The sequence below is a fragment of the Mesoplodon mirus genome (genome assembly GCF_964341445.2).
Source record: "Mesoplodon mirus genome assembly, chromosome: 4".
NCBI classification, from domain to species: domain Eukaryota; kingdom Metazoa; phylum Chordata; class Mammalia; order Artiodactyla; family Ziphiidae; genus Mesoplodon; species Mesoplodon mirus.
Window position 1 is genome coordinate 69,819,551 of NC_138979.1, and position 23,038 is coordinate 69,842,588.

A 23,038-nucleotide genomic window follows, 5' to 3' on the forward strand; every position below is an offset into this window, starting at 1 on the left:
ATGACGACTCTGCCTGCCCGTGAGCCAGAACAAGACCTATGGCCCCCCAGAGTTCAATCAGCAGCTGGTAAACACCACACAAGGCAGGGCCCAGCAACCAACAAGATCAGGGAGCAACCAAGCCTACCAGATCATCCACAGTAGTCAGCCTGCCAGAACAGAAGAATCCAAACAGCCCACATAGGGGGAAAACCTAGAGCATATAGCTCTGGTGATGAGAGAAGAGTGCACTGCTGGGATGCATAGGATACCTCCTAAAAAGGCCACCACTACAAGGTCAGGAAAAATAACAAATGTACCAGATACATAGAAATATAAATAGCAAGTTAGACAAAATGAAGCTACAGAGAAATAGGTTCAAAACAAAAGAACAGGATAAAACCCCAGAAGAAGAAATAAGTGAAATGAAGATAGTCCATCTACCCAAGAAAGAGTTCAGGGTAATGACCATAAGGATGATCAACAGACTCCAGAGAATGGTTGCACAAAGTAAGAAGTTAGAAATATCTAACTAAGAGTCAAAAATATAAAGAAAAACAAAACAGAGATGAAGGATGCAATAAATGGAATGAAAAATACACTAGAAGGAATCAACAGTAGGCCAAATGATACAGAAGAATGAATCAGCAAGCTGGAAGACCAAGTAATGGAAATCATTGATGCTAAACTGAAAAAAGAAAAAGAATGAAAGAAGTGAGGACACTTGAGGAGAACTCTGGGACATCAAGCACATTAATATTCACATTACAAGGGATGAAGAAGGAGAAGAGAGAGATAGAAAGGTGCCAAGAACACGTTTGAAGACATAATACATGAAAACTTCCTGAATCTGAGAAAGGAATGATACATCTCAGTCCAGGAAGCACAGAGAGTGCCAAACAAGATTAACCTAGAGAGGAAAACACCAGGACACATTGTAACTTAAAAGGCAAAAATTAAAGATAAAGAGAGAATATTAAAAGCAAAAAGGGAAAAGCAACAAGTTACGAAAAAGGGAACTCCCATAAGGTTGTAAACTGACCTTTTAGCAGAAACTCTACAGGACAGAGGGTGTGGCATAATATATAAAAAGTGATGAAAGGGAAAAAACTACAAACAAAATATTCCACCTGATAAGGCTCTCATTCAGATTTGATGGAGAGATGAAAAGTTTACAGGCAAGCAAAAGCCAAACCGCCTTTACAAGAAATGTTAGAGGGACTTCTCTGAGTGAAAAAGAAAAGGGCACAACTAGAATGGTAAAAATTATGAAAGGGAAAGCTTATTGGTAAAAACAAATACACTAAAGGAAGGAAATAATCCAACACAAACCTAGTAAGAAGGTAAAAAGATAAAAATTTGTAACATCATCTATGTCCAAAGTAAAGAGTTAAGAGCTACACAAAATAATTACATTTAAAATATATTGTCAAAAACAGAATAATCATAAGGGAAGGTGTATATAAATAGAGAGTTATTAAAATGCACTTGGAAGTAAGAGATCAGCAACTTAAAACAATCAGCAACTTAAGAGATTATATATATATATATATATATATATATATATATATATATATATATATATATATATATATCATGATAACCACAAACCAAAACTCTATAATATATACATAAAAAAAGTTGAAAGAAATCCCAACATAACACTAAAGATAGGGATCAAGTTACAAGAAATTGAACAAAAGAAGAAGAAAGGAACAAAAAAGACCTACAAAAACAACCCCAAAACAATTAATAAAATGGCATTAAGAACATATATATCGGAGGAGCTTTGAGATGGCGGAAGAGTGAGACATGGAGATTACCTTCCTCTCCACATCAGAAATACATCTACATGTGGAACAACTCCTATAGAACATGTACTGAATGCTGGCAGAAGACCTCAGACCTCCCAAAAGGCAAGAAACTCCCCACGTACCTGGGTAGGGCAAAAGATAAAAGAAAAAACAGAGATGAAAGAATAGGGATGGGACCTGCACCAGTGGGAGGGAACTGTGAAGGAGGAAAGGTTTCCACACACTAGGAAGCCCTTTCAATGGTGGAGGTTGTGGGTGGTGGAGGGAGGAAGATTCAGAGCCATGGAGGAGAGCACAGCAACAGGGGTGCAGAGGGCAAAGCGGAGAGATTCCAGCACAGAGGATCGGTGCCTACCAGCACTCACAAGCCCGAGAAGCTTGTCTGCTCACACGCCGGGGTGGGCGGGGGCTTGGACCTTAGGCTCCAGCTTCGGACGGATCCCAGGGAGAGGACTGGGGTTGGCTGCGTGAACACAGCCTGAAGGGTGCTAGTGCACAACAGCTAGCTGGGAGGGCGTCTGGGAAAATGTCTGGAGCTGCCAAAGAGGCAAGAGACTTTTTCTTGCTGCCTTGTTTCCTGGTGCGCAAGGAGAGGGGATTAAGAGTGCCGCTTAAAGGAGCTCCAGAGATGGGTGCATGCCATGGCTATCAGCACGGACCACAGAGATGGGCATGAGATGCTAAGGCTGCTGCTGCAGCCACCAAGAAGCCTGTGTGCAAGCACAGGTCACTATCCACACCTCCCCTCCCAGGAGCCTGATCAGCCCGCCACTGCCACGGTCCCGTGATCCAGGGAAAACTTCCTGGGAGAACACACGGTGCACCTCAGGCTGGTGCAATGTCACGCCAGCCTCTGCTGCTGCATGCTCGCCCTGAATGCCTTATACCTCTCTCCCTATGGCCTGAGTGAGCCAGAGCCCCCGAATCAGCTGCTTCTTTAATACCATCCTGTCTGAGCAAAGAACAGACGCCCTCAGGCAACCTACACACAGAGCGGGGGTCCAAATCCAAAGCTGAACCCCAGAACCTGTGCTAACAGAGAAGAGGAAAAGAAATCCACCCAGGAGTGGAATTGCCAGATCAAATGGTACCTATCTTTTTAGTTTTTTTGAGTAACTTCCATACCACTTTCCATAGTGGCTGCACCAATCTACATTCCTGCCTACAGTGTCCAAGGGTGCCCTTTTCTCCACATCCTCTGCAACGTATTGTATGTGTAGACTTACTGATGATAGCCTTTCTGACAGGTGTGAGGTGATATCTCATTGATGTTTTTATTTGATTTCTCTCATAATTAGAGATGGTGAGGATCTTTTCATGTGTCTGTTAATCATCTGTATGTCTTCTTTGGAGAAATGTATATTCATCTCTTCCGCCCATTTTGTGATTGGATTGTTTGTTTGTTTGATGTTGAGTGTATGAGCTATTTGTATATTTTGAATATTAACCTCTTTTTGGTCAGTATATTTGCAAATATTTTCTCTTATTCAGTAGGTTGTCTTTTTGTTTTGTCTGTGGTTTCCTTTGCAGTGAAAAAGCTTTTAAGTTCCATAAGGTCATATTTCTTTACTTTTGCTTTTATTTCTTATGCCATAGGTGACTATTCCAAGAAAGAATTGCTACAATTTATGTCAAAGAGTGTTCTGCCTATTTTCTCTTCCAGATTTGTGGTTTCCAGTCATATTTAGAAATTTAAACCATTTTAAGTTTATTTCTGTACATTTGTGATGGAATGTTCTAATCTCATTATTTTACATATGTCTGTCAATTTTTCCCAGCACCAGTCATTGAATAGACTGACTTTCTCCATTTTATATACACTCTTCCCTCCTTTGAGTTGATTAATTCACCATAGGTGCATGAGTTTATTTCTGGGCTCTCTATTTTGTTCCACTAATCAATGTTTCTGTTTTTGTGCCAGTACCATGCTGTTTTGATTCTTGTAGCTTTGTAATATAGTCTGGGAGGAGTATATCTCTACTTTTGTTCTTTTTTTTTTGCAAGATTGCTTTGGCAATTCGGGGTCTTTTGTTGTTCCATGTGAATTTTAGGATTATTTGTTCTAGTTCTGAGAAAAAATATCATCAGTATTTTGATAGGAATTGCATTAAATCTGTAGATTGTTTTGGAGAGTATGGCCATTTAAATAGTATTAATTTCTCCAATCCAAGAGCACAATATAGCTATCCATTTCTTGAAATCACCTTCAATTTTCTTCATCAATGTTTTATAATGTCCAGTGCACGTGTCTTTCATCTCCTTGGATAAGTTTATTCCTAGGTGTTTTATTCTTTTTTAATGGAATATTAGATGGAATTATTTCCTTAATTTTTTTTCTGATATTTTATTATTAGTGTATAGAAATGCAACAGATTTATGTATATTAATATTATATCCTGCAGCTTTGCTGAATTCATTTATTAATTCTAATAGTTTTGGATGGACATTTTAGGGTTCTCTATAATTATCATGTCATATGCTAATAGTGACAGTTTTATCTCTCCCCTTTGAATTTAAATATATTTTATTTTTTTTGTCTGATTACTGTGGTGAGGAATCCTGGTACTATATTAAATAGAAGTGGTGAGAGTGAGCATCCTTGCCTTGTTTCTGAATTTAGTAGGAAGGTTTTTCAGTTTTCACCACTGAGTTCTATGATGACTTTGGATGGGTAGTAAATGACCCTTATTATGTTAAAATATGTTACATCCATACACTTTTTTTAAACATCTTTATTGGAGTAAAATTGCTTTACAAAGTTTTCTAGTTTCTGCTGTATAACAAAGTGAATCAGCTATATGTATACAAATATCACTATATCCCTGCCTCTTGCAGCTTCCTCCCAAGCTCCATATCTCACCCCTCTAGGTGGTCACAAAGCACGGAGCTGATCTCCCTGTGCTATACAGCTGTTTCCCAATAGCTATCTATTTTACATTTGGTAGTGTATATATGTCAAGCTTAGTCTCTCACTTTGTCCCAGCTTACCTTTCTCCATTCCCGTGTCCTCAAGTCCAATCCTTACATCTGTGTCTTTATTCCTGTCCTGCCCGTAAGTTGTTCAGAACAATTTTCTTTTATAGATTCCATATATATGTGTTAGCATATGGTATTTGTTTTTCTCTTTCTGACTTACTTCACTCTGTATAACAAACTCTATGTCAATCCACCTCACTACAAATAACTCAATTTTGTTTCGTTTTATGGTTGAGTAATATTTCATTATATATATATATATATATATATATATATATGCCAAATCTTCTTTATCCATTCATCTGTCAATGGACACTTAGGTTGCTTCCATGTCCTGGCTATTATAAATAGGGCTGCAATAAACATTGTGGTACCTGAAATTTTTGAATTATGTTACTCTCAGGGTATATGTCCAGGAGTGAGATTGCTGGGTCATATGGTAGTTCTACTTTTAGATTTTTAAGGAACTTCCATAGTGCTCTCCATAGTGGCTGTATCAATTTACATTCCCACCAACAGTGCAAGAGTGTTGTGTTTTCTCCACACCCTCTTCAGCATTTATTGTTTGTAAATTTTTTGATGATGGCCATTCTGAGCAGTGTGAGGATATACCTCATTGTAGTTTAGATTTGCATTTCTAGTGATGTTCAGCATCCTTTCATGTTTTAGTTGGCAATCTGTATATCTTCTTTGGAGAAATGATCTGCCATTTTTTGATTGGATTGTTTTTTTTTTTTTTTTTGATATTGAGCTGCATGAGCTGCTTGTATATTTTGGAGATTAATCCTCTGTCAGTTGCTTCATTTGCAAATATTTTCTCCCATTCTGAAGGTTGTCTTTTCATCTTGCTTATGGTTTCCTTTCCTCTGCAAAAGCTTTAAGTTTCATTAGGTCCCATTTGTTTATTTTTGTTTTCATTTCCATTTCTCTAGGAGGTGGGTCAAAAAGGATCCTTCTGTGATTTATGTCATAGAGTGTTCTGCCTATGTTTTCCTCTTAGAGTTTTTAGAGTCTGGACTTAAATTTAGGTCTTTAATCCATTTTGAGTTTATTTTTGCGTATGGTGTTAAGAAGTGTTCTAATTTCATTCTTGTACACATGGCTGTCCAATTTTCCCAGCACCACTTATTGAAGAGGGTATATTTTCTCCATTGTATATTCTTGCCTCCTTTATCAAACATATGGTGACCATGTGCATGCATTTATCTCTGAGATTTCTATCCTGTTCCACTGATCTATATTTCTGTTTTTGTGCCAGTAACATACTGTCTTGATTAATGTAGCTTTGTAGAATAGTCTGAAGTGTGGGACCCTGATTCCTCCAGCTCTGTTTTCCTTTCTCAAGATTGCTTTGGCTATTCGAGTGTTTTTTTGTGTGGGTGTTTCCATACAAACTGTGAAATTTTTTGTTCTAGTTCTGTGAAAAATGCCATTGGTGTTTTTATAGGGATTGCATTGAATCTGTAGATTGCTTTGGATAGTAGAGTCATTTTCACATTGTTAATTCTTCAAATCCAAGAACATGGTATATCTCTCCATCTGTTTGTAACATCTTTAATTTCTTTCATCAGTGTCTTACAGTTTTCTGCATACAGGTCTTTTGTTTCCTTAGGTAGGTTTATTCCTAGGTATTTTTTTTATTTTTGTTGTAATGGTAAATGGTAGTGTTTCCTTAATTTCTCTTTCAGATTTTTCATCATTAGTGTATAGGAATGCAAGAGATTTCTGTGCATTAATTTTGTATCCTGCTAATTTATCAGATTTAATGTTTAGCTCTAGTAGTTTTCAAGTAGCATCTTTAGGATTATCTATGTATAGTTTCATATCTGCAAACAGTGACAGTTTTACTTGTTCTTTTCCATTTTGGATTCTTTTATTTCTTTTTCTTCTCAGATTGCTGTGGCTACAACATCCAAAACTACGTTGAATAATAGCAGTGAGAGTGGGCAACATTGTCTTCTTCTGGATCGTAGAGGAAATGTTTTCAGTTTTTCAATATTGAGAATGCTTTCTGCTGTGGGTTTGTCATATATGGTCTTTATTATGTTGAGGTAAGTTCCATCTATGCCTACTTTCTGGAGAATTTTATCATAAATGGGTTTGGAATTTTGTCAAATGCTTTTTCTGCATCTATTAACTTTGTTAATATGGTATATAACATTGATTGATTTGCATATATTGAAGAATCCTTGCATTCCTAGGATAGACCCCACTTGATCATGCTGCATGATCCTTTTAATGCGCTGTTGGATTCCATTTGCTAGTGTTTTGTTGAGGATTTTTGCATTTATGCTCATCAGTGATATTGGCATGTAATTTTATTTCTTTGTGACATCTTTGTCTGGTTTTTGTATCAGGGTGATGGTGGCCTCATAGAATGAGCTTGGGAGTGTTCCTCCCTCTGCTATATTTTGGAACAGTTTGAGAAGGTTAGGTGTCAGTTCTTCTCTAATGTTTGATAGAATTCACTTGTGAAACCATGTGGTTCTGGGCGTTTGTTTGTTGGAAGATTTTTAACCACAGTTTCAATTTCAGTGCTTGTGATTCATGTGTTTATATTTTCTATTTCTTCCTGGTTCAGTCTTGGAAGGTTGTGCTTTTCTAAGAATTTGTCCATTTCTTCCAAGTTGTCTGTTTTATTGGCATATAGTTGCTTGTAGTAGCTCTCATGATTCTTTGCATTTCTGAAGTGTCAGTTCTTACTTCTTTTTCATTTCTAAGTCCGTTGATCTGAGTCCTCTCCAATTGTTGTAGATGAGGCTGTCTAGTGGTTTAGCAATTTTGTTTACCTTCTAAAAGAACTGGCTTTTAGATTTATTGATCTTTGTTGTTGTTCAGTTTACTTCTTTTTCATTTTTTCCCTGATCTGATCTTTATGATGTATTTCCTTCTGCTAAATTTGGGGGGTTCTGTTCTTCTTTCTCTAATTGCTTTCGGTGTAAGGTTAAGTTGTTTATTTGAGATTTTTTTTGTTCCTTGAGGTAGGATTCTATTGCTATAAACTTCCTTCTTAGAACTGCTTTAGCTGCATCCCATAGGTTTTGGGTTGTTTTGTTTTGATTGTCACTTGTTTCTAGGTATTTTTTGATTTCCTGTTTGATTTCTCCAGTGATCTCTTTGTTATTAAGTAGTATGCTGTTTAGCCTCCATGTGTCTGTATTTCTTACAGATATTTTCTGGTAATTGATATCAAGTCTCATAGCATTGTGGTTGGAAAAGATACTTGATATGATTTCAATTTTCTTAAATTTACCAAGGCTTGATCTGTGATCCAAGATATGATCTCTCCTGCAGAATGTTCCATGAGCACTTGAGAAGAATGTGTATTCTGTTGTTTTGCATGGAATGTCCTATAAATATCAAATAAGTCCATCTTGTATAATGTATCATTTAAAGCTTGTGTTTCCTTATTTATTTTCATTTTGGATGATCTGTCCATTGGTGAAAGTGGGGTGTTAAAGTCCTCTACTATGATTGTGTTACTGTTGATTTCCCCTTTTATGGCTGTTAGCATTTGCCTTATGTATTGAGGTGCTTATATGTTGGGTGCATAAATATTTACAATTGTTATATCTTCTCCTTGGATTGAGCCATTGACCATTACATAGTTTCCTTCTTTGTCTCTTGTAATAGTCTTTGCTTTAAAGTCTATTTTGTCTGATATAAGAATTGCTACTCCAGCTTTCTTTTGACTTCCATTTGCATTGAATATCTTTTTCCATCCCCTCACTTTCAGTTTGTATGTGTCCCTAGGTCTGAACTGGATCTCTTGTAGACAGCATATATACCAGTCTTGTTTATGTGTCCATTCAGCCAACCTATGTCTTTTCATGGGAGCATTTAATCCATTTACATTTAAGGTAATTATCGACATGTATGTTTCTATTACCATTTTCTTAACTGTTTTGTGTTTATTATTGGAGGTCTTTTCCTTCTCTTGTATTTCCTTCCCAGAGAAGTTCCTTTAGTGCTTGTTGTAAACCTGGTTTGGTGGTGCTGAATTCTCTTAGCTTTTGCTTGTCTGTAAAGCTTTTAATTTCTCCGTCAAATCTGAATGAAGTTCTTGCTGGGTATAGTAATCTTGGTTGTAGGTTTTTGTCTTTCATCACTTTAAATATGTCCTGCCACTCCCTTCTGGCTTGCAGAGTTTCTGCTGAAAGATCAGCTGTTAACCTTATGGGGATTCCCTTATGTGTTACTTGTTGTTTTTCCCTTGCTGCTTTTACTATTTCTTCTTTGTATTTAATTTTTAGTAGTTTGATTAATATGTGTCTTGCCATGTTTCTCCTTGGATTTATCCTGTATGGGACTCTCTGTCCTTCCTGGACTAGATTAACTATTTCCTTTCCCATATTAGGAAAGTTTTCAACTATAATCTCTTCAAATATTTGCTCGGTCGCTTTCTCTTTCTCTGCTTCTTCTGAGACCCCTATGATTTGAATGTTGGTGCCTTAAATATTGTCCTACAGGTCTCTTAGACTGTCCTCAATTCTTTTCATACTTTTTTCTTATTCTGCTGTGCAGTAGTTATTTCCACTACTTTATCTTCCAGGTCACTTTTCCATTCTCTGTCTCAGTTATTCTGCTATTGATCCCTTCTAGAATATTCTTAATTTCATTTGTTGTGTTGTTCATCATTGCTTGTTTCATCTTTCATTCTTCTAAGTCTTTGTTAAACTTTTCTTGTATTTTCTCCATTCTATTTCCAGGATTTTGTATCATCTTTACTATCATTATTCTGAATTACTTTTCAGGTAGACTGCCTATATCCTCTTCATTTGTTACATCTTGTGGGTTTTTACCTTGCTCCTTCATCTGCTGTGTGTTTCTTGGGTTCTCATTTTGCTTAACTTACTGTGTTTGGGGTCTCCTCTTTGCAGGCTGCAGGTTCATAGTTCCCGTTGTTTTTCGTGTCTGCCCCCAGTGGCTAAGGTTGGTTCAGTGGGTTGTGTAGGCTTCCTGGTGGAGGGGACTAGTGCCTGCATTCTGGTGGATGAGGCTGGATGTTGTACTTCTGGTAGGGAGTTCCATGTCTGATGGTGTGTTTTGGGGTGTCTGTGGCCTTATTATGACTTTAGGTAGCCTCTCTGCTAATGGGAGGCATTATGTTCCTGTCTTGATAGTTGTTTGGCATAGGGTGTCCAGCACTGGAGTTTGCTGGGTGTTGAGTGGACCTTCATCTTTGTGTTGAAGTGGAGATCTCTGGGAGATTTTCGCCATTTAGATATTACGTGGAGCTGGGAGGTCCCATGTGGACCAATGTCCTGAACTTGGCTCTATCACCTCAGAGTCACAGCCTTGACACCTGGCTGGAGCAGCAAGAGCCTGTCATCCTCATGGCTCAGAGTAAAAGGGAGAAAAAGTAGGAAAGAAGGAAAGAAAGAAAGAAAGAAGATAAAATAAAGATATTAAAATAAAAGATAAAAATTATTTTAAAATTTTAAAAAGTAATAAAACAAAAAGAAAGAAAGAAAGAAGAGGACAACCAAACCAAAAAACAAATCCACCACTGATAATAAGCACTAAAAACTATACTAAAAAAAGAAATAAGCCAGAGAGAACCCTAGGACAAATGGTAAAACAATGCTATACAGACAAAATCACTCAGAGAAGCTTACACATACACATTCACAATAAAAGAAGGGGGTGGTGTAAAAAAATAAATCATTGCTCCCAAAGTTCACCTCCTCAATTTCGGATGATTTGTTATCTATTCATGGATTCCTCAGATGCAGGGTACATCAAGTTGTTTGTGGAGATTTAATCCACTGCTCCACTGTGAAGCCATCTGGTTCTGGATTATTGTTTGTTGGAAGACTTTTATATTTTAACATCTTTATTGGAGTATAATTGCTTTACAATGGTGTGTTAGCTTCTGTTTTATAACGAAGTGAATCAGTTATATGTATACATATGTTGCCATATCTCTTCTCTATTGCATCTCCCTCCCTCCCACCCTCCTTATCTCACCCCTCTAGGTGGTCACAAACCACCTAGCTCATCTCCCTGTGCAATGCAGCTGCTTCCCACTAACTATCTATTTTACATTTAATAGTGTATATATGTCCATGCCACTCTCTCACTTTGTCACAGCTTACCCTTCCCCTTCCCCATATCCTAAAGTCCATGCTCTAGTAGGTCTGTGTCTTTATTCTTTTCTTACCCCTAGGTTCTTCATGACTTTTTTTTCTTAGATTCCATATATATGTGTTAGCATATGGTACTTGTCTTTCTCTTTCTGACTTACTTCACTCTGTATGACAGACTCTAGGTCCATCCAACACACTACAAATAACTCAATTTCGTTTCCTTTTATGGCTGAGTAATATTCCATTGTATATATGTGCCAAATCTTCTTTATCCATTCATCTGTTGATGGACACTTAGGTTGCTTCAGTGCCGTGGCTATTGTAAATAGAGCTGCAATGAATATTTTGTTACATGACTCTTTTTGATTTATGGTTTTCTCAGGGTATATGCCCAGTAGTGGGACTGCTGGGTCGTATGGTAGTTCTATTTGTAGTTTTTTAAGGAACATCCATACGGTTCTCCATAGTGGCTGTACCAATTTACATTCCCACCAACAGTGCAAAAGTGTTCCCTTTTCTCCACATCCTCTCCAGCATTTATTGTTTCTAGATTTTTTTGATGATGGCCATTCTGACCAGTGTGAGATGATATCTCATTGTAGTTTTGATTTGCATTTCTCTAATGATTAATGATGTTGAGCATTATTTCATGTGTTTGTTGGCAATCTGTATATCTTCTTTGGAGAAATATCTATTTAGGTCTTTTGTTCATTTTTGGATTGGGATGTTTGTTTTTTTTCTTATTGAGCTGCATGAGCTACTTGTAAATTTTGGAGAATAATCCTTTGTCAGTTGCTTCATTTGGAAATATTTTCTCCCATTTTGAGGGATGTCTTTTGGTCTTCTTTATGGTTTCCTTTGCTGTGCAAAAGCTTTTAAGTTATATTAGTTCCCATTAGTTTATATTTGTTTCTATTTGCATTTCTCTAGGAGGTGGGTCAAAAAGGATCTTGCTGTAATTTATGTCATAGATTGTTCTGCCTATGTTTTCCTCTAAGAATTTGATAGTGTCTGGTCTTACATTTAGGTCTTTATTCCATTTTGAGTTTATTTTTGCATATGGTGTTAGGGAGTGTTCTAATTTCATACTTTTACATGTACATGTCCAATTTACCCAGCACAACTTATGGAAGAGGCTCTCTTTTCTCCACTGTATATTCTTGCCTCTTTATCAAATATAAGGTAACCATATATGTATGGGTTTATTTCTGGGCTTTCTATCCTGTTCCATTGATCTATCTTTTTGTTTTTGTGCCCATACCATACTGTCTTGATTACTGTAGCTTTGTAGTATAGTCTGAAGTCAGGGAGCCTGATTCCTCCAGCTCCACTTTTCATTGTCAAGATTGCTTTGGCTATTCGGAGTCTTTTGTGTTTCCATACAAATTGTGAAATTTTTTGTTTTAGTTCTGTGAAAATTGCCAGTGGTAGTTTGATAGGGATTGCATTAAGTCTGTAGATTGCTTTGGGTAGTAGAGTCATTTTCACAATGTTGAGTATTCAAATCCAAAAACACGGTATATCTCTCTATCTATTTGTATCATCTTTAATTTTTTCACCAGTGTCTTATAATTTAATGAATATAGGTCTTTAGTCTTCTTAGGTAGGTTTATTCCTAGATATTTTATTCTTTTTGTTGCAATGGTAAATGGGAGTATTTTCTTAATTTCACTTTCAGATTTTTCATCATTAGTGTATAAGAATGCCAGAGATTATTTTGTGCATCAATTTTGTATCCTGCTACTTTACCAAATTCATTGATTAACTCTAGTAATTTTCTGGTAGCATCTTTAGGATTCTCTATGTATTGTATCATGTCATCTGCAAACAGTGACAGTTTTACTTCTTCTTTTCTGATTTAGATTCCTTTTATTTCTTTTTCTTTTCTGATTGCTCTGGTTAGAATTTCCAAAACTATGTTGAATAAGATTGGTGAGAGTGAGCAGCCTTGTCTTTTTCCTGATCTTAGTGGAAATGGTTTAAATTTTTCACCACTGAGGACGATGTTGGCTGTGGGTTTGTCATATATGGCTTTTATTGTATTGAAGAAAGTTCCCTGTATGCCTACTTTGTGCAGGGTTTTTAATCATAAATGGGTGTTGAATTTTGTCGAAAGTTTTCTCTGCATCTATTGAGATGATCTTATGGGTTTTCTCCTTCAATTTGTTAATATGGTGTATCTCGTGGATTGATCTGAATATACTGAAGAATCCTTGCATTCCTGTAACACACCCCACTTGATTGTGGTGTATGAACAGTTTAATGTGCTGTTGGATTCTGTTTGCTAGTATTTTGTTGAGGATTTTTGCATCTATGGTCATCAGTGATATTAGCCTCTTGTTTTATTTCCTTGTGACATCTTTGTCTCGTTTTGGTATCAGGGTGATAATGGACTCATAGAATGAGTTTGGGAATGTTCCTCCCTCTGATATATTTTGGAAGAATTTAAGAAGGATAGGTGTTAGCGCTTCTCTAAATGTTTTATAGAATTTGCCTGCGAAGCCATCTGGTCCTGGGCTTTTGTTTGTTGGAAGATTTTTAACCACAGTTTCAATTTCAGTGCTTGTGATTGGTCTGTTCATATTTTCTATTTCTTCCTGGTTCAGTCTCGTCAGGTTGTGCATTTCTAAGAATTTGTCCATTTCTTCCAGGATGCCCATTTTATTGGCATAGTGTTGCTTGTAGTAATCTCTCAATGTCTTTTGTATTTCTGCAGTGTCAGTTGTTACTTCTCCTTTTTCATTTCTAATTCTATTGATTTGAGTCTTCTCCCTTCTTTTCTTGATGAGTCTTGATAATGGTTTATCAGTTTTGTTTATCTTCTCAAAGAACCAGCTTTTAGTTTTATTGATCTTTGCTATCATTTCCTTCATTTCTTTTTGATTTATTTCTGCCCTGATCTTTATGATTTCTTTCCTTCTGCTAACTTTGGGTTTTTTTTTGTTGTTGTTGTTGTTCTTCCTCTAATTACTTTAGATACAAGGTTAGGTTTTTTATTTGAGATGTGTCCTGTTTTTTAAGATAGGTTTTATTGCTATAAACTTCCCTCTTAGAACTGCTTTTGCTGCATTCCATAGGTTTTGGGTCATCCTGTCTCCACTGTCATATGTTTCTATGTTTTTTTTTTTTATTTCCTCTTTGAGTTCTTCAGTGATCACTTCTTTATTAACTAATGTATTGTTTAGCATCCATGTCTTTGTATGTTTTACAGATCTATTCCTGTAATTGATATCTAGTCTCATATCATTGTGGTTGGAGAAGATACTTGATATAATTTCAATTTTCTTAAATTAACCAGGGCCAGTTTTGAGATCCAAGATATGATCTATCCTGGCGAGTGTACCATGAGCACTTGAGAAAAATGTGTATTCTGTTGTTTTTGGATGGAATGTCCTATAAATATCAATTAAGTCCATCTTGTTTAATGTATTATTTAAACCTTGTGTTTCCTTACTTACTTTCATTTTGGATGATCTGTCCATTGGTGAAAGTGGGGTGTTAAAATCCCCTACTATGAATGTGTTACTGTCAATTTCCCCCATTATGGCTGTTAGTATTTGCCTTATGTATTGAGGTGCTCCTATGTTGGGTGCATAAATATTTACAATTGTTATATCTTCTTCTTGGATTGATCCCTTGATCATTATGTAGTGTCCTTCTTTATCTCTTCTAATAGTCTTTATTTTAAAGTCTATTTTGCCTGTTATGAGAATTGCTACTCCAGCTTTCTTTTGAGGTCCATTTACATGGAATATCTTTTTCCATTCCCTCACTTTCAGTCTGTATGTGTCCCTAGGTCTGAAGTGGTTCTCTTGTAGACAGCATATATACAGGTCTTGATTTTGTATCCATTCAGCCAGTCTGTGTCTTTTTTTTTTTTTTTTTTTTTTGGCTGTATGCAGGCCTCTCACTGTTGTGGCCTCTCCCGCTGTGGAGCACAGGCTCCGGATGTGCAGGCTCAGTGACCATTGCCCACGGGCCCAGCCGCTCTGCGGCCTGTGGGATCTTCCCGGACTGGGGCACGAACCTGCGTCCCCTGCATTGGCAGGCAGACTCTCAACCACTGCGCCACCAGGGAAGCCCCAGTCTGTGTCTTTTAGTGGGAGCATTTAATCCATTTACATTTAAGGTAATTATCAATATGTATGTTCCTATTCCCATTTTCTTAATTGTTTTTGGTTTGTTACTGTAGGTTTTTTCTTTCTCTTGTATTCTTGCCTAGAGAAGTTCCTGTAACACTTGTTGTAATGCTTGTTTGGTGGTGCTGAACTCTCTCAGCTTTTGCTTGTCTGTAAAGGTTTTAATTTCTCCATCAAATCTCAGTGAGATCATTGCTGGGTCGAATAATCTTGGTTGTAGATTTTTCTCCTTCATCACTTTAAATGTGTCCTGCCAGCCCATTCTGGCTTGCAGAGTTTCTGCTGAAAGATCAGCTGTTAATATTATGGTGATTCCCTTATGTGTTATTTGTTATTTTTCCCTTGCTGCTTTTAATATGTTTTCTTTGTATTTAAATTTTGCTAGTTTGATTAATATGTGTCTTGGTGTGTTTTTCCTTGGACTTATCCTGTATGGGACTCTCTGTGCTTCCTGGACTTGATTAACTATTTCCTTTCCTATATTAGGGAAGTTTTCAACTATAATCTCTACAAATATTTTCTCAGTCCCTCTCTTTTACTCTTTTTCTTCTGGGAACCCTATAATTTGAATGGTATTGCATTTAATGTTGTCCCAGAATTCTCTGCGACTGTCCTCAATTCTTTTCATTATTTTTTCTTTATTCTGTTCTATAGTAGTTATTTCCACTATTTTATCTTCCAGGTCACTTATCCATTCTTCTGCCTCAGTTATTCTGCTATTGGTCACTTCTAGAGTATTTTTAATTTCATTTATTATTTTGTTCATCATTGCTTGTTTCCTCTTTAGTTCTTCTAGGTCCTTATTAAATGTTTTTTGCATTTTCTCTATTCTATTTCCAAGATTTTGAATGATCTTTACTATCTTTATTCTGATTCTTTTTCAGGTAGACTGCCTATTTCCTCTTCATTTGTTAGGTCTGGTGGGTTTTTACCTTACTGCTTCATCTGCTGTGTGTTTTTCTGTCTTCTCATTTTGCTTATCTTACTGTGTTTGGAGTCTCCTTTTCACAGGCTGCAGTTTTGTAGTTCCCGTTGTTTTTGGTTTCTGGCCCCAGTGGCTGAGGTTGGTCCAGTAAGTTGTGTAATGTTCCTGGTGGAGGGGACTAGTGCCTGTGTTCTGGTGGATAATGCTGGATCTTGTTTTTCTGGTGGGCAGGTCCACCTCTGGTGGTGTGTTTTGGGGTGTCAGTGGCCTTATTATGATTTTAGGCAGCCTCTCTGCTAATGGGTGGGGTTGTGTTCCTGTCTTGCTAGTTGATTTGCATAGGGTGTGCAGCACTGTAGATTGCTGTGTGTTGAGTGAAGCTGGGTGTTGGTGTTGAGATGGAGATCTCTGGGAGATATTCTCCTTTTGACATTGCATGGAGCTGGGAGATTTCTTGTGGACCAGTGTCCTGAAGTTGGCTGTCCCATCTTAATGGTATAGCCCTGATGCCTGGCTGGATCACCAAGTGCCTGTCCTCCATGGCTCAGAATAAAAGGGAGAAAAAATGAAAGAAAGAAAGGAGGAAAGAAAAAGAAAGAAAGAAAGGAAGAAAGAAAGAAAATAAAGTAAAATAAACTTATTAAAATAAAAAAGTAATTATTAAGAAAAAAATTTAAGTAAAAAAAGAAAACAAACCAAACAAAAACCGTACGTTCCGAACCCTAAGACAAATGGTGAAAACAAAGCTATACTGACAAAATCTCACACAGAAGCATACATATACACACTCACCAAAAGAAGAAAAGAGGAATAAATTATATATCTTGCTCCCAAAGTCCACCTCCTCAATTTGGGATGATCATTGTCTATTCAGGTATTCCACAGATGCAGGGTACATCAAGTTGATTGTGGAGCTTTAATCCACTGCTTTTAAGGCTGCTGAGAGAAATTTCCCTTTCTCTTCTTTGTTTGCACAACTCCCGGGTTTCTGCATTGGAGTTAGCCCTGCCTCTGCATGTAAGTCACCTGAGGGTGTCTGTTCTTCACTCAGACAGGACAAGGTTAACGGAGCAGCTGATTTGTGGGCTCTGTCTCTCTCAGGCTGGGGGGAGGGAGGGGTACAGATGTGGGGTGAGCCTGCAGCCACAGAGGCCAACATGACTTTGCACCAGCTTGTTTTCTGCCTATTGTTGGATGGGGTTGTTTGTTTTCTTGATATTGATCTGCTTGAGCTGCTTGTATATTTTAGAGATTAATCCTTTGTCATTTGCTTCTTTTGCAAATATTTTCTCCAATTCTGAGGGTTGTCCTTTCATACTGTTTATGGCCTCCTTTGCTGTGAAAATGCTTTTCACTTTCATTAGGTCCCATTGTTTTATTTTTGTTTTTATTTCCATTTCTCTATGAGGTGGGTCAAAAAGGATTTGCCGTGATTTATGTCATAGAGTGTTCTGCCTATGTTTTCCTCTAAGAGTTTTATAGAGTCTAGCCTTACATTTAGCTCTTTAATCTATTTTAAGTTTATTTTTGTGTGTGGTGTTAGGGGGTGCTCTAATTTCATTCTTTACATGTAGCTGTACAGTTTTCCCAGTACCACTTGCTGTTCAGGCTGTCTTTTCTCCATTGTATATTATTGCCTCCTTTATCAAAGATAAGGTGACCATATGTGCATGGGTTTATCTCTGGGCTTTCTATCCTGTTCCATTGATCTATATTTGTGTTTTTGTGCCAGTACCATACTGTCTTCATTACTGTAGCTTTGTAGTATAGTCTGAAATCTGGGAGCCTGATTTCTGCAGCTCCATTTTTCTTTCTGATGATTGCTTTTGCTGGAGTTCCCTGGTGGCACAGTGGTGAAGAATCCCCCTGCCAATGCAGGGGACACAGTTTCGAGCCCTGGTCTGGGAATATCCCACATGATGCAGAGCAACTAAGCCTGTGTGCCGCAACTACTGAGCCCACATGCCACAACTACTGAAGCCTGTGAGTCTCGAACATGTGCTGTACAACAAGAGAAGCCAGTGCAATGGGAAGCTCGTGGGCTACCACAAAGGGTAGTACCGGGGCTTCCCTGGTGGCACAGTGGTTGAGAGTCCACCTGCTGATTCAGGCGATGTGAGTTCATGCCCCAGTCCTGGAGGATCCCACATGCCGTGGAGCGGCTGGGCCTCTGAGCCATGACCGCTGAGTCTGTGCGTCCAGAGCCTGTGCTCTGCAACAGGAGATGGCACAGCAGTGAGAGGCCCGCGTACCGCAAAGAAATATATATATATATATATATATATATATATATATATATATATATATATATATATATATATATATATATATATATATATATATATATATATAAAAGAGCAGTCCCCTCTCGCCACAACCAGAGAAAAGTCTGCTTGAAGCAACAAAAATCCTACACAGAAAAAAATAAAATAAATAATTTTTTTTAAATTGCTTTGTCTATTTGGGACATTTGTGTTTCCATACAAATTGTGATTTTTTTGCTCTAGTTCTATGAAAAATGCCACTGGTAGTTTGACAGGGATTGCTTTGAATCTGTAGATTGCTATGTGTAGTACAGTCATTTTCACAGTGTTGATTCTTCCAATTCAACAACATGGTATAGCTCTCCGTCTGTTTGCATCATCTTTAAATTTGTTCATCTGTGTATTATAGTTTTCTACATACAGGTCTTTTGTCTCCTTATGTAGATTTATTCCTAGGTATTTTATTATTTTTCTTGCTATGGTAAAAGAGAGTGTTTCCTTAATTTCTCTTTCACATTTTTCATCATTAGTGTATAGGAATGCAAGAGATTTCTGTGCATTATTTTGTATCCTGCTACTTTACCAAATTCAATGATTAGCTCTAGTAGTTTTCTAGTAGCATCTTTAGGATTCTCTAAGTATAGTATCATGTCATCTGCAACCAGTGACAGTTTTACTTCTTCTTTTCTGATTTGGATTCATTTTCTTTCGGTTTTTTTTTTCGCTGATTGCTGTGGCTAAAACTTCCAAAATGATGTTGAATAACAGTGGTGAGAATGGGAAACCTTGTCTTGTTGCTGATGTTAGTGGAAATGGTTTCAGATTTTCACTTTTGAGAAAGATATTGTCTGTGGGTTTGTCATATATAGCCTTTATTATGTTGAGGTAGGTTCCCTCTATGCCTACTTTCTGAAGGGTTTTTATCATAAATGTGTGTTGTATTTTGTCAACAACTTTTTCTGCATCTATTGAAATGATCATATGGATTTTATCCTTCAGTTTGTTAATATGGTGTATCACATTCATTGATTTGTGTATATTGAAGAATCCTTGCATTCATGGGATAACCTCCACTTTATCATGGTGTATGATCTTTTTGGTGTGCTCTTGGGTTCTGTCTACTGGTATTTTCTTGAGGATTTTTACATCTATGTTCATCAGTGATATTGGCCTGTAGTTTTCTTTTTTGTGACATGTTTGGTTTTGGTATCAGCATGATGATGGTCTTATAGAATGAGTTTGGGAGTGTTCCTCCCTCTGCTATATTTTGGAAGAGTTTGAGAATAGGTGGTATCTCTTCTCTAAGTGTTTGATAGAATTCATCTGTGAAGCCATGTGTTCCTGGGCTTTTATTGTTAGAAGATTTTTAATCACAGTTTCAATTTTGGTTCTTGTGATTCATCTCTTTATATTTTCTATTTCTTCCTGTTTCAGTCTAGAACGTTGTGCTTTTCTAAGAAGTTGTTGATTTCTTCGAGGTTGTCCATTTTATTGGCATATACTTGCTTGTAGTAATCTCTCATGATCCTTTGTATTTCTGCAGTGTCAGTTATTCTCCTTTTTCATTTCTAATTCTGTTGATTTGAGTCTTCTCCCTTTTTGTTCTTGATGAGTCTAGCTAATGTTTTATCAATTTTGTTTATCTCCTCAAACAACCAGCTTTATTTTTATTGATCTTTGCTTTTGTTTCCTTCATTTCTTTTTGATTTATTTCTGCCCTGATCTTTATGTTTTCTTTCATTCTGCTAACTTTGCTGTGTTTTTGTTCTTCTTTCTCTAATAGCTTTAGGTGTGAAGTTAGGTTGCTTATTTGAAATGTTTCTTGTTTCTTGAGCTAGGATTGTGTTGCTATAACCCTCCATCTTAGAATCCCTTTTCTGTATCCCATAGGCTTTTCGTCATCATGTTTTCATTGTCATTTGTTTCTAGGTATTTTTTTATTTCCTCTTTGATTTCTTCAGTGATCTCTTGGTTATTTAGTAGTGTATTGTTTAGCCTACATGTGTTTGTATATTTTACAGATATTTTTTCCTTTAATTGACATCTAGTCTCATAGCATTTTCATTGGAAAAGATACTTGATTTGATTTCAGTTTACTTAAATTTACCATCACTTGATCTGTGACCCACAATATGGTCTATCCTGAAGAATGCTCCATGAGCACATGAGAAGAAAGTGTATCTGTTGTTTGTGGATGGAATGTCCTATAAATATCAATTAATTCTCTCTTGTTTAATGTGTCATTTAAAGCTTGTGTTTCCTAATTTATTTTCATTTTGTTCAATCTGTCCATTGGTGAAAGTGGGGTGTTAATGTTACCTACAATTATTGTGTTTCTGCTGATTTCCCCTTTTATAGCTGTTAGCATTTTCCTTATATATTGAGGTGCTCCTATGTTGGGTGCATAAATATTTACAATTGTTATATCTTCTTCTTGGACTGATCCATTGATCATTATGCAGTGTTCTTCTTTGTCTCTTGTAATAGTCTTTATTTGAATGTCTGGTTTTTTCTGATATGAAAACGTACTCCAGCTTTCTTTTGATTTCCATTTGCATAGAATATCTTTCTCCATCCTCTCACTTTCACTCTGTATGTGTCCATACGTCTGAAGTGGGTTTCTTGTAGACAGCATATATATGTGTCTTGTTTTTGTATCCATTCAGCCCATTTATATCATTTAGTTGGAGCATTTAATCCATTTACATTTAAGGTAATTATCGATATGTATGTTCCTATTACCATTTTCTTAATTGTTTGTGGTTTGTTATTGTAGGTCTTTTCCTTCTCTGTGTTTCCTGCCTAGAGAAGTTCCTTCAGTATTTGTTGTAATGCTAGTTTGCTGGTGTTGAACTCTCTCAGCTTTTGCTTGTCTGTAAAGGTTTTAATTTCTCCATCAAATCTGAATGAGATCCTTGCTGGGTAGAGTATTCTTGGTTGTAGGTTTTTCCGTTTCATCACTTTAAATGTGTCCTGCCATTCCCTTCTGGCTTGCAGAGTTTCTGCTGAAAGATCAGCTCTTACCCTTATGGAGATTCCCTTGTATGTTATTTGTTGCTTTTCCCTTTGTGCTTTCAATATTTTTTCTTTGTATTTAATTTTTGGTAGTTTTATTGTCTTGGCATGTTTCTTCTTGGATTTATCCTGTATGGGACTTTGCATTTCCTGGACTTGATTGACCATTTCCTTTCCCATGTTAGGGAAATTTTCAACTATAATCTCTTCAACTATTTTCTCAGTCCCTTTCTTTTTCTCTTCTTCTTTTGAGACCCCTATAATTGGAATGTTGGTGTGTTTAATGTTTTTCAGAAGTCACTGAGACTGTCTTCAATTCTTTTCATTCTTTTTTCTTTATTCTGCTCTTTGTTAGTTATTTCCACTGTTTTATTTTTCAGGTCACTCATCCGTTCTTCTCCCTCAGCTATTCTGCTAATGATTCCTTCTAGAGAATTTTAGATTTCATTTATTGTGTTGTTCATCATTGTTTGTTTGCTGTTTATTTCTCCTAGGCCTTTGTTAAGTGTTTCTTGTATATTCTCCACTGTGTTTCCAAGATTTTGGGTTATCTTTACTATCATTACTCTGAATTCTTTTTCAGGTAGACTCCCTATTTCCTCTTCATTGGTTTTGTCTGTTTGGGTTTTACCTTGCTCCTTCATCTGTTGCATATTTCTCTGTCTTATCATTTTGCTTAACTTACTGCCTTTGGGGTCTCCTTTTCACAGGCTGCAAGTTTGTAGTTCTCATTGTTTTTGGTGTCAGCCCCAGTAGGTAAGGTTTGTTCAGTGGGTTGTGTAGGCTTCCTGGTGGATGAGACTGGTATCTGTGTTCTGGTGGGTCAGGCTGGATCTTGTTTATCTCATAGGGAGGACTGCATTCTGGTGGTGTATTTTGGCATGTTTGTGAACTTATTATGATTTTAGGCAGACTTTCTGCTAATGGGTGGCGTTGTGTTCCTGACTTGCTCTTTGTTTGGCACGGGGTGTCCAGCACTGGAGCTTGCTGGTCGTTTAGTGGTGCTGGGTCTTAGCATTGGGATGTATATCTCTGGGAGAACTCTCACCAATTGATGTTACATGGGGCTAAGAAGTCTCTGTTGGTTCAATATCCTGAACTCATCTCTCCCACCTCAGAGGTTCAGTCCTGACATCCAGCTGGAGCACCATGACCCTCTCAGCCACACAGCTTCATCATGAAACTTAAATACCAGTTCTTTTCCATTTTCAAGCCGTCTGATTTCCCAACTGGAAGTTACCCCCCAATTTTTTTATCTTTTCAAAAAACCAACTCTTTGTTTCATTCATCTTTTTTCATAATGGTATTTAAATTCTTTCCTCTCTGATCTTTATTATTTCCTTCCTTCTGCTGACTTTGGGCCTTTTTGTTGTTGTTGTTGTTATGTTGTTCTTTTCCTTATTCCTTTAGGTGGTAGATTTGGGTGTTTATTTGAGACTTTTCTTATTTCTTGAAGAAGGCCTGTGTCATGATAAACTTCCCTCTGCTTTGCTGCATCCCATAGATTTTCGAGTGTTGTGTTTCCATTTTCAATTGTTTTGAGGTATATTCTTATATTTTTTTTGATTTCTTCATTGACCCATTTTTTAGTAGTATTTTGTTATGTCTCTTAGTATTTGTCCTTTTCCCATTTTTTTTGTAATTGATTTCTAGTTTCATACCATGCAGTCAGGAAAAAATGTTTAATACAATTCTTATCCTCTTAAATTTATTATCTAATTTTTTATTATTCATTTGATAATGTTGTGTATTACATTCCTTCATTAGTGGATATTGAACCATATTTGCACCCTAGGATATATCCAACTTGATCCTCGTGTATTATTATTTTATTGTA